Below are 10,299 nucleotides of genomic sequence, written 5' to 3'. Positions count from 1 at the left end.
ATATATATATAGTGTTATAATGGAATAATTCCAGGAGGAAATCCGAGTATGAGAGCTCAATTTGTTAAACAGAGCAATAACATAAAAATATAACACGGAAATTACATAATTGTCGATGCAATAATTTATTTCAACCTTATGGTATTTTCAAGCATCTAAACTAGACAATTACATTAGAGTATCAAAAATGTAATTGTCTAGTTTAGATGCTTGGAAATACCATAAGCTTGAAATAAATTATTGCATCGACAATTATGTAATTTCCGTGTTATATTTTTATTTTATATATATATATATATATATATATATATATATATATATATATATATATATATAGGGGAATCCGAAAATCTCCCTATTCTAAAATAACTATAATATATTTTTGAAGTATAATTTCTCCAATATGAGAAGAAAGTATATTATATGGACTTTTATTTAAAAGTAAATATAGGCACCACCATTCATCACCAGCTTTTCAAATCGACCATGAACCGCATCAACTGATTTCACAAGAAACTCTTGCAGGATGAAACTAATAACTTTACATATTTTCCATTCATTATGTAACACAAATTCATGTAACAGATCTGTAAAGAAAACAAAAGCATAGATTTGATTCCCACACATTAGGTAACACACAAAAATTGAGACACATATTACAGCATTTAAATAAATTATAGTTATTTTAGAATAGGGGATTACTTTCGGATCAGCAACCTATAAAGAAGAAATAGTTGGGAATAAGTTAAACACCATCCTCTATGACTATACAGTCTCTCCAGCTTCGTAGCTAGAAAACTTGACATAATTATATGGGCCAAGAAAGAGAAATAAGCAACATTAGTACAAGTCCCAATGATGCTGAGAGGGAATAGATAACGAGGATAAAGGTCATATGTACAACATGAAAAGAAATTGGAATCTCAGGAAGATCGCCATCAGAAACCAGGCACATGAAAATAATTTGGAAAACTACATAGCAAATATACCCTGTGAACCAAGTACAGGAGAAATAAAACAACTGCGACTAAAGCGACGGTTAGAATCTTAAAACGATATCTTGGTTGAAATGCATAAGATAACGAGTGGATGTCTGACATCTGACAAGATGCCCCATTTTTAGTTAAACCTAAATGTAACGATATTAAAAATTAAAGTACACAAAAATATTGAGTTTATATATATATATATATATATATATATATATATATATATATATATATATATATATATATATATAGGGGGGTTAGAACAGTAGTCTAAAGAGCAGAGTGTATTTTAATGTGCTAGTAAAATTACTAATTTAATTAAAATACAAGAAAAGAACAGTGCTCGTTGTTATTCAGATATATAATAAGCTCGATAGGCAAATATCGTAGAGCTACTTTAATATTTAGTAATGTGATTGATAATTTAAAATTCAAATTTTAATTTTAATTTGAAAATAAAAGATTTTTATATTTTAATTTGAATTTGAATTTTAAATTATCAATCACCTTACTATATATATATATATATATATATATATATATATATATATATATATATATATAGTAAGTTATAAAAATATACATGACAATTAAACTACACAGAATATTTCGCGTTTCATTCTCGTGAGAATTCGTCAGGCTTATGCATAGAGTTGTGGTTACCTCATGTTTTTATATACGGACATGCTATTGAGTTTTTAGTTAGCCAATTAGCTTCTTAGTGTCCACTGCGCCTATCCTAATCAGCCAATGGGCGGGCACTTTCAGGACACAGGTACAGTTGACCTTAGGTTCACTCCTTCTTTTGTGCGTGCTTTTCATGGGGAGAGTAGATATCTAAGTAAGCTTACCTATTTTCAACCTAGGTGTAGTTACTTAAAAAAAAAAAAAAACGACGACGACGTAGTTAGGTATGTGATATATACACACAAATTATATCTTCATATATTAATTTATGTGATAAAATTAAGTATATATGCATATATATATATATATATATATATATATATATATATATATATATATTGGTGTCTGCATGCAGACAATACTCAAGTGTGTAGTAAGTTTAGTTTTAGAATATATCCGGTCATATGGTCAATCTCCAAACCTTTATACGCCCATTCTATAGACGGCTGGTATGAACCCAGAGTCGATGATATTAATTAAATTCTTTAGTCCTGCTTTGACAGGGTTAAAAAACGACTTAGTAGGCGATTTTATTTTTATCCAACTTACGACCTATTTCTCACCGAAGAAACGTTTCGAGTTTATCCTTGCTCTATCGTTATTTTCATTGCTGAACTTCAATCTGTGACTCCCTCCCCGCTGCAAAACATTCACAACAAACACTCCTCTATCTATAATGACTGTCAACAAATTCAACTATTCTCTATCCATGCCTAAAACTAAATCCAAGTTCCATGGACAAAGTTTCTATCATAGATCTGCCCGTTGGGATGAACTCTATACCGTGTGTTTGCTTTCCAGTTGACTACAACATAGTCGTTTTCAAGTCTAATGTAAACAAGTTCTTGTTTAGCCGCCCTCTTAAATAATCAAATTCTACTCAATTTCCACCACAACCTGCAATTAGTGCTGTCTCACCCCCATCCTTGTACTCATTAATTCTTATCCTCGAGTGGCCTTCGGGTCTTGATAAGCGGGCACTCCCGTGTAAAAAAATCAGACAGTGGATTTCTAGATTTTTAGCTGAGGTATAGTTCTATTCAGTCCTAAGTGTTTCACTTTTCCAGAATTTACCTTCCCGGGGAACGGGTTAATTTATTACTAATCGTCTGAGCTGCCACTACTGGGGAATGCCGATGGGACTGCTTACGATTTCTTTTATAAGCCAGAGTGGGTTTATTCTTGTTTACTGGTTTCTCAAATCCATACATGATTTTGTCTCTAACCCCATGGCAAGGAAGTAAATAATATATTTGGAAAAATATGGTTCTCGTCTTGGGGGGAGGGCTCCATGTTTAGATAAGCTTTTGGGTTTGATCTTTACTCCTGATCTGAAATGGAACACGTACATCAAATCTGTTGCCCAGGTCGCTGGGGAAATGGTGGGATCATTCTACCGCCCCAGAAAATATCTCACTACTGATGCAATTCTCTATCTATATAAAAGCCAAGTACGTCTAAGGATGGAGTACTGCTGCCACATCTGGGCTGCTGCTAAAAACAGCCTATCCTGCCTTGACAGAGTACAAAATAGACTTCGTGGCTTAGTGGGGGATGCCCTTTTCTCTTCCTTGCAACCTCTCTCCCACAGAAGAGACGTTGCGAGCTTGTCTTTGTTCTATCCTTATTTCCATGGCAAGTGGTCGTCCGAGCTCCAATCTCTGGTCCCCCCCTCGCCAATCTTTTATGAAAAACATCCGTCTAGCTGAAACCACTGTCAGTAATTTTCCCCACTCTTTATCTGTGCCTTAAGCTTCTTTCTTAGAAGTGCACGCCAGTGGAACTCTCTTTCGTTTGCGTGTTTCCCACCTGACTACAACTTGGGTGTCTTCAAGTCCAACATAAACAAATTCCTGATGATGACAAATCTCCAATACTAACAATTACTACGATACTATTTCATTGATTACTGTACACGCAATAACCCTTATCCCCAAGTGGCTTCCGGGCCTTGATAAGTGGTGACCCCCATGTAAAAAAAAGCAGATATTACACTTTGATCTTAGCCCGAAAGCAAAGAACTGTATTTATATTCAATCTTCACGTTCCACACAGCAGTTATATGAAATGAAAAACCGTTCTTTTCAATTTCGTGTAAAAAAAATATAGGAAGTGGGTTATAACGTGCGTACGAGCATGAAATTGGCTTAGTGTATTATTTATATACATTATGTTATTAATTCGTGTCCCGAAATAAATGTTCAAACCACTTAGAGTAGAGCATTTAGCAAAGGAAAGGAGCAATCATAATCGCGAGGAAATCACTTTTCAAAGGCTCTTGTCGCGGCATGGGTTCGCCATCGATCGTCGCTGGTTGAAGGCTTTGAGGGGGTACGTTAGTCATCAACAAATTGTCACCTGTGTCGTTTCGTTTTCAACACCCAAAGCCGAACGAACAAAAATAAAAAAAACAAAAAAATAAAAATAAAACAAACAAAACAGCTGTACTTAAACGAGGGGAGATTCATGTTAACATCCCAAATTCAGTAAAATGTCATAATTGCGCCCGCGCCGTTTAGACAAACGGAACTGCTTAGCTGCGCCCTCGCAACACTATGAGTGACTCTGTCAGTCGGACTATTTCTGGCGCTTCATTTTCAAATTTTTACAGCCCTAAACGCATGTATTAAATGTAAATATCTTCTTTCAGATGTTCGCCTTTTGGTCAAGATCAAAGTGTAGTATCTGTTCTTCAGATGCTGCACTTCTATTTCTTGTTCTCTTTCGTTGGAGGAGAAATCCTTCACGACTGAGACAATTTTTATTTTTGTACCTTTTCTCCACGTTAAAAAACGACCCTGGTGTCTAACTCTGTCCCGTGGGGAGGCATAGTAAATAGGTACATAAGAGAATCTATTTCGTTGCATTCCCACAAGGGCAGACACAATGTTGTTTTTTTTTTCATGTGGGGGGGGGGTCCAGATCCCCCAAAAGGTGTTTCTCTTAATTAGGAAGAAAATAAAACTGCCTCAGTCTTGAAGGAATTCTGTCCCACTAACTAAAAAACAAAAAACAGAAAAAAAAACAAAAAAAAAAAAAAAAAAAAAAAAACAAAAAACAAATGTAGTATCAAAACAAATATTGCACATAACTTTTAGCCAAAAACAAAGGATGAATATCTATATGTACAGAGTAAGCTGATATACCAATTCCAGGAATAATGGACGTATCTAGATACTATAAATATATAGTTACATCTACCACGTTATTAGAGAACAATTTGTTGCAATTATGGCCCCCATTCATCACGTGTATTTCTGTAACTTTTGCTAAGACACACTTTGTTAATTCTAATTATACTACTGTTTCTTTTATTTATTACCAGCCTGCTAGGCTAGAACAATATGAGTCTCTGTCAAACTTAGGTTTGAAATAGCATATTCAGTTGTATATAATACATAGAGAGAACTTGAATGCCTACTAAACACTATTCTGTCTAAGGTCTCTGTACAGGGGGTTTGCCAGATCAACCTGGCATAAGGATACTTTTCTCTACAAGTAAATCCTGACTAAATATTTAAAATCACATAGTATTATCAGCCCAAATAAAGTCTCCTCGGTATGGCTAACTCACACTGGCTTTTACGAGGAATGGTGCACTCTTATCCAAGTTTGTTTGTTTGTTTTTGTTTTACGGCATATAAACCTTTTTCAGGTTATTTAATGCAGTGATTTTTAAGAACAATTTTTTAGTAGAGTATATTTGCATTTTTTAAATTAAATTTTCTATTTAACCCATAGTTGGGACCCTAACAGGTACTACCACTCCGGATCAGAGTGGACCTGGGAGCAATGGCAATTAAAGGGTGGCTCCACACTCCCTAAAGCCCGCAAGCTGGCGCCTCACCATCGGATATAGTTTAAAGTCATATCCAGGACCTTTTATCTAAGTAATCTTGCCTAAAGTAAGAGCATAAAGCTGGATACTCCACCCGACTAGATGAATCAAGTGAGACCAAGAAACCACAAGAAATATATATTATAAAATATTTAAATGGTCAATTGTGAAGAAGAAAATTATTAGTGATGGGACGATTCCAATATTTTTCCCGATTCCGATACAATTACCGATTCGAATTCGGATTCTTTATACATCTTTAGTGAGGTTTCAAGTGCCACCTCACATCTTCGAAGTCGGCTTGAAAGTCAACACCAAAGTGTACATGGATGTGCTGAAGAGTGTGATGATCCCTTGGTGCTATCAGGTGGCTACTGGCAGGCCCTGGTTGTGTCAGCAGGACTCAGTCTAATGAGACTAAGGCTTGGCTTCAGAAGGAGTGCTACGACTTTGTTACCCTTCTCATACTTAACCTCCTCCTCTTCCGACCTGAATCCGCTGGACTACTTTGTTTAGTCATACGTCGAGAACATCACCAACATGACCTCCCACAACACCAGAGCCAGCCTGATGTCAGTTGTTATTTTGTCCCCGATTACCATAAAAACATATGTTAAATGTGCAGATATTTTCCTAAACGTAAAAACTTGTGGGGGATGATCTATCGATTTTAGTTTTACTGGAAATTTAAAATCAATAAATATTTATGATATTATTATTACTTCTTGCAGTGGAAGATTTCGCTTTAAACAAAATAAAAAAGGCAATTAAAAGAATCGTTTTTGCATCGGAAAAAAGTCATACATTTTTCCGATTCTGATACCCCCAAAACGTTCCGATTCCCGATTCCGATTAATCGTTCCAACACTAAAAGTAATATTCTCAACTTCTTTACAAACTCAGTGTTTTAGAGGTAAAAGAGAAATTTAATAGAATATTCGAATAACTAAGTATCTCTTATAGAGATCAAATGTTAGACCAGGACAGAGACTCCTTGACTTCTGAGAAGTTGAAGTAAAATGAAACACCCAAAAGAAAAGCATAAGTTTGAATTTGTACTTTTGACCATCACGCTCAATTTGGAAATTGCATTTTTGTTCTATCAAGTCTACACTCAAAATACATAATAATTTAGTTCGAAATAGCATTTTCGTTTATATATTACGCTTCCATTTGAAATAAACATTTTATTCGTCTCATGCTTCCATTCGAAATAGAATTTTACTGGTATGCAAGGCTTAAGTTCAAAATGGAATTTTCGTTTGTCTGCTATGTTTATTTCATAATACGGAGTGGAACGATAAAGTTGTCGCCCCAGAAAATATGACATGATTCCATTTCTGTTTGACGAAAACGTATTTCCTTTTTCTTTTTTTGTTGTTGTTGCAGACCATCTACTAGTTAGCCAGTTGTGTACAAATCTAAAGAGTGATAGAAGCCTTCTATCTTGTTTGAAATGACACAATGTTCAACGAGCAAGATCGGAGATGCAATGCTATACAACTCATGCTCTCTACCGATTCAAGTTATGGCAACAAGACCATTGCCAAGCACTCTCAAAATGCAAATCCGGACGTTTCAACGCTTGAGGGCACAGCTCAACGAAGTTTCCGACTACGGTTATGGTCTTTGGTGTAGTTTCAAGTGAGCACCACATCATGCCACCTCACATCTTCGAAGTTGGCTTGAAAGTCAACGCCAAAGTGTACTTGAATGTACTGAAGAGTATAATGATCCCTGCTGCAGTCAGGTGGCTGCTGCCAAACTCTGGGTGGAGCAGCAGGACTACGCGTCGGTTCACAAGTTCAAAGAGACCCAGGCTTGGCTTCAGAAGGAGTGCTACGACTTTGTACTCTCCTCTCGCATAACCCCCCCCCTCCGACCTGAACCCACTGGACTACTTCGCTTGGTCATACGTCGAGAACATCATTGACATTACTTCCCATAATACCAGAACCAGCCTGATCTGCGCCTTCCGTTGAGTATTCACCGAGTATTCGCCGAGCTCCCGCCAGCGATTGTGGAATAGGCATGCTCCCAGTTCCGAACACGTATCGGGTGGTGATTGAGGCTGAAGGCGGCCACATTGACTAGATGTCATAATCAAGTTACCTGAATTAATTTTTTCAATGAAAGTTTTAAAATGAAACTTTGGTGTTGTTTTTAGGGCGGCAAATTTATCGTCCCACTCAGTAAATTTTTAATTCAGCTGTTATGCTTACGTTAGAATTTTCATTTCTCTACCATGCTTCTCGCCGAAGCGGCACTTTCGTTCGTCCGCCATTCTTATGTTTGAAATAGAATTTTCGTCGGTCTGTCATGATTGAAATATCATTTTCATGTTATAGAAACAGAAGTCTCATCACCCAACGTACACATTGAATGGACGTATCTTAAGTAATTATCAGACGGACGCAACTTAAGAATATATGTTCTTGTTTTTGAAAAGAGACACTTACAGGGAGAAATCTCTGCAACGCGAAACAGCAGGCGGAGGGACTCCAACAGGATAAGTATGGAAGTTGGTGATTGCTTATTCAGCACCCTTATCCCAATAGTCTCAAACACTTTCTTTCCTAATTGAACGTTATCCTTTCTCTTTTCTCCCCCATCTTATCTATCGTTACCCCTTCGTGAGGATTAACTGGATAAGGGGGTCGCACCGCATGGGACTACCTAGCGAAGAAAATTGAATCAAAAACTAAAATGCATATCCCCCAACAATAGTAAGAGATGATCAATTGGTGGCCCAGGAAATCAACTGAACATTTCCCAGTGCCAGTCTCAGGTCGATATGGGCAGAAATCGTTGCTCTTTATAAAGTAAAGAACCCCTCGCCCCGGGCACCAACGTGAATTGGATGAGGAGGTAGGGAAAGGTAAAAATGAAAAGTCCCTTTTTATCGTTCGGCTGTCACTTGACGTTTATTGAAGGTGATGAATTCATTAGAGATGGTGACGTCAACAAACCCAACTCTCGTCCCTGCCGACGTTGATAACGTCCGACGAGAGGGACAAGTTTTTAAGAGGCTTCCAGTCAAATGTTTACATATGAACTAGGAAAAATCATTATATTGAATTATTATTATTATTATTATTATTATTATTATTATTATTATTATTATTATTATTATTTGATTTTCTGTTTAAATTGCGTTTTTAATTTCTTTTTTGTTTCTTTCTTTTATTCTTAATAATTTTCACTTTCTTCCATATTTTCTTTCTTATTTTCTATAATTAATTCGCTTTTTTTCTCCCTTTATTTCGTTTTCCGTTCTTTCTTTCTTTTGGGTCTTTTTAAAAAAAAATATTTCTTGCTCTGTAGAATTAAAACTAAACGGAACTACCATAAGCAACGTTGCTTGCCAAGAACTGCCCATCTTTGTAAGACAATACCCCGGGGCTGACTACAATATGATCGCTTTTAAGTATAATGTTAACAAATTCTTGTTGAGGTTTACACCTTAATAATATAATTCTGCTGTCTCACCGTCCACCTGACACTCATTAATCCTTGTCCTCGAGTGGATTTTGAGCCTTGATATGATGTAACTCAGTCGTACATAAAATACTTTTTTTTCTTTTTTAAAAAATCTTTTTTTTTTTTTTTTTAATTATTTCTATCTCTCTATTCACGTTTTTCGCCCCCCCTTTCGGTTTCTTTCTATTTTTATTCGTTCTTTATCTTTCCTTCCTTTGTTCTTCCTTTTTCATACACGTTCATATTGTTTTTGTTTTTTTTTGTTTTTGTTTTGGACGCTGCTATATCTTATGAAACGAGAAGAACCCATGAACACAGTTTCTTTCCTAGAACTGCCCGCCTGTGAAACTCTGTTCCACTGGTCTGTTTCACAACTGACTACAACATGGTCATCTTCAAGTCCAATGTAAACAAGATCTTCCTATCCTGCCCATTCGGTAATCAAATTATGCTCTATTTCCACCCTAACGATCAATATTCCTAATGAACCGCCCCCTTAAGTAAACACTTCAGCAAATCTCCACACTAACGTACTGTACTTGCAATAACCCTTATCCCTGAGTGGCTTTCGGGCCTTGATAAGTGGTGACCACCGTGTAAAAAAAAATATATATTCTTGCAATATATAGCAATATTCTTGCTACCTTACACCCATTATCCTTTGTGCTCGAGTGGCCTTCGGGCCTTGATAGGTGGTGATTCATTTGTAAAAAAAACAACATGCGTTCTATGGCAGCAGCACTTCACCATTAAATATATAAACATTGCCTGTAAAAATCTCCAACAGAACAGTCAAAAATACTAAATAGGTCAATATAAAGAATCTGCTTAACAAAGTTCTTGTAGTTTTTAACTTTTAAATTCAAATGAATACATCTCGACTCAAACAAAAAATTATTTATCGAAATAAGCACCATCAGAATCAACACACTTTTGCCAACGCAAAACAAGCGTACTTATGCCAGTTACGTAAAAGTCTTGTGTTCTGGTGCCGATGAAGTCACTGAAGGCTTTTTTTGATACCGCTTAGGTTTTTTAAGCATTTTTCACGCAGAAAGTCGAGATGCTTGAAAAAGTAGTTGTCGGTAGGTGAGAGATCTGGAGCGTAAGGCGGTCAAGGATGAGTTTCGTAGCCCGATTCGTTCAACTTCCGCAGGGTAGGTTTAGTAACGTGCGGTGGGATATTGCCGTGGAGGAGAATTGGGCCCTTTCTGTTGACGGCCCTGTCGGTGGGGCATTAGAATACACCAACTGCCCCCCTGCAGAGGGTAAAAGTCCCTCAATGGGGGTCCTGGATATGACCTT

The sequence above is a fragment of the Euprymna scolopes genome, chromosome 17 (genome assembly GCF_053919585.1).
Source record: "Euprymna scolopes isolate OS-2025 chromosome 17, ASM5391958v1, whole genome shotgun sequence".
Lineage (NCBI taxonomy): Eukaryota > Metazoa > Mollusca > Cephalopoda > Sepiida > Sepiolidae > Euprymna > Euprymna scolopes.
Note: the sequence above shows the minus strand (reverse complement) of the source record.